A 3,143-nucleotide genomic window follows, 5' to 3' on the forward strand; every position below is an offset into this window, starting at 1 on the left:
TTCTATCCAGGTGGGTACTACAATCTTAGCAATCTTTTGTAAATATAATCACAAGTATCTTACCAACTTTGCATTATTACATTGTTTACAGCAAATCACATGTCTTCTCACACTGAAAGGGAAGGATTATACAAGAATCTGAACAGCAGGAGACAGAGACCATGGAGGTCACCTTAAAGTCTGTCCTCCACAGTAAGTAAGAGTTATTTTAGATTTATTGAATTTGTGCATCTTTCCTATCCCTATGTCAGGAAGGTAGGAGAAATCTTGTCCTTGGCAAGATGCAGGAGAACAAATTGACTATTTCCATTGCACACTTTTTGGATTGACATCTAGTCTTTCTACCCCTGAGTTTCTCTCCATCAAGAGATATATAAAGAAAAAGAATTTTTACAAGGAAAATTTGATCTTCTTAGCGATACCAACATGATAGACTTTTCTATGAATGTATATAAAACCTTTATTTTGATGATATTCCACATGCTTTAAATGAGAAAAGTGCCACATTTGTTGTACAACTGGAATAGCTTCAGGCATAAGTTGAACCAATTTGGAAGACATTTGAAGATTCAGAAACTACAAGACAGATGCAGTCAAGCAGAGATGGTCAGATGCTGTTTGACTACCTGGTGGATAGGCAGGGTTTTAAGAAGGAATATTTAGGCAGGAATTTGCACTCTACAGGTATGCAAAATTCCAATATGAATGTTGGAATCACTCTGGAGCAGAAGAATATCTACTTCTTTAGAGTGTTGGTCCCGGCAAAGCAGAAATGATTTGAGTTCACTCAGAGGAAAACTAACCTCTGAAATATTAATCTAAAATTGAGATGCAGTTATGGTTAAAAGAGACTGTACATAATAATTCTGTGAGTTTTCCAGTTCAGTCTCTTTAGCAGCAAACATGGCTCATCCACTGGTCTCTGTTTTCTTCAACTACTTCAAAGGGCACAATAGCATTATTGATCATTCCTTCACCAGCCACCATCTCTTAATGTATTTCAGACAATGCGTCCACATATTCTGCACTATTTGACTATAGCCATCATTACAAACAAAGATGTTCAAAAATGCCAGCAAGTGCTAAAATATGTGGTTAAAGTTATTTAACAGAGTCTTACGCATATAAAGACCCAAGTACAGAATATGTTAAATGCTTATATGTTAACTTTGACTTTGACAGGTTTCAGAAAAAGCTGAAGGAATGTGAATCAGCTTTTTGTGAATGACTTGTTGGTGGCTTGAGAAATTCTTGAGAATTTCATTGGAAGTGCTCGCCTCTTCATATTTGAGACTTTTTGTCACATCCACCTGTGTATCTGTATTAACATGTTGGCAGACAAACTGAACATGACTCTGAAAGAAGTTGAAAAGTGGATTTTTAATTTGATTAGAAATACAAGATTAGATGCCAAGATTGATTCTAAATTAGGCCATGTGGTTATGGGTAACAATGAAGTCTCACCCTATCAACAAGTGATTGAAAAGACAAAAAGCCTTTCATTTAAACACCAGATGTTGGCCATGAATATTGAGAAGAAACTTAATCAGAAAAGTAGGGCAGAAGCTTTTTTTTTTTTTTAAGATTTTATTTATTCATGAGACACACACACACACACACAGAGACGCAGAGACACAGGCAGAGAGAGAAGTGGGCTCCCTACAGGGAGCCCAACATCGGACTCTATCCTTGGTCTCCAGGATCATGCCCTGGGTTGAAGGCGGCGCTAAACCACTGAGCCACCTGGGCTGCCCAGGGCAGAAGTTTCTAACTGGGAAATTCAGGTCTCTGACTTCTACTGAAGACTTGTATAAAGACAGGATGAAAAAACTTTGAAATAAAATAATAAAATTATTGTATAAATGGTAACATATTTTAGAAACAGTATATTTAATATAAATTCTGGGAAATTTGGTGTTACATTAAAAAATAAGGTAGTAGAACATGGGATTATTTAAGACTACAAATATTATATAATGTTTAAATAGCATGCTGATAATGGTTCACACTTTCTATTAAATATCTGGTCTATAAAAGAAAACAGCTTGGTGTCAATTGCTCTATTTTGGAATAACATAAGTTGTTTTTTGTTTTTGTTATTTAGTATTATACAGGCAAGGAAAGGAATAAATTTGTCCACCTAGATCAATTGGGCTATGAAGTTTTAAGAATAATTTTCAGGAAACATGATGAGATTTTTTTTAAAACTGCAAAGTTATGTTCTTGCATAAAACAAGAGCAAGAATGAATGTCAGTTCTGTACCAGTGGAATCACTGACCATATGTTCTCTTCCCTTGTCCAGGGATAAGTTAAATCATTGTCACAATGCTGATAATTATTTCTGTCAGTCAATTCTCTAGCAATCTGTCTCAAATCCCTACTAAAGGAACATAGATAAAAGATGATCACTTGGCTCAAGATTAATCAGGCTGAGATATAACAGGCAAGAACTTTCCAAACTCCCTGGAGTTTTAATGATAAGGCAAAAGAAACTTTGTCATGGGCCACTCAATTTGTGGGGACTTTGGTGGGGATCTTTTGGGAATATTGGTAGTAATTTACCAAGTACAAAAGAATAAAATATTAATTATTGGTGGAATAATAGTATTTCAGATGTATGAATAAAGCAATTCTAGGCAGATTCTTCAATAGGTAGTAAGTATGAGAAAAAATGAAACAATTGAGAAAATAAGCATAGAAAAGATATAAGGAAATATTTTGAGATCATTTGAAAGTGAATTCAGCTAAAGCAGACATAAAAACCTGCTAAAGATTTTGTAAAGCAATAGTTCGAATAGGAAATCTAACTGAAATGATCAACAACGGAGAACAAGGTAAATTTCAAGTGTAATTTAACCCACTCTGGTTGAAAATCTCTATTGACTTAGGAAATACAATATTATAGGTAAATATCTCTGAATTTATGGGAGGATTTTAAAGTAGTAGAACCAGATTAACATTGAAACACCTTCAAGTTACATAGGAGTTGGGGGATATGAAGCAGTAACAGCAGAGGGAACAGGGTCCAATGCTGGGGCAGAGGACAGCTATATTGTTCCATTAACTCAGTTGCAGAGGACCTTTTGTTGGAAGCAGAGTTGTGTTAGGTAATATATATCTCCCAGCTGAAGGGTTCCATAAA

The 3,143-nt window shown here is 35.2% G+C and overlaps 1 pseudogene; it reads left to right on the forward strand.

Moving 5' to 3' along the window:
• The first annotated feature begins 281 nt into the window (after window positions 1-281).
• LOC140607756 (eukaryotic translation initiation factor 3 subunit E pseudogene) lies at window positions 282-1,583 on the forward strand (annotated as a pseudogene).
• Window positions 1,584-3,143: the final 1,560 nt, after the last annotated feature.

This window comes from Canis lupus, chromosome 17 (genome assembly GCF_048164855.1).
Source record: "Canis lupus baileyi chromosome 17, mCanLup2.hap1, whole genome shotgun sequence".
Lineage (NCBI taxonomy): Eukaryota > Metazoa > Chordata > Mammalia > Carnivora > Canidae > Canis > Canis lupus.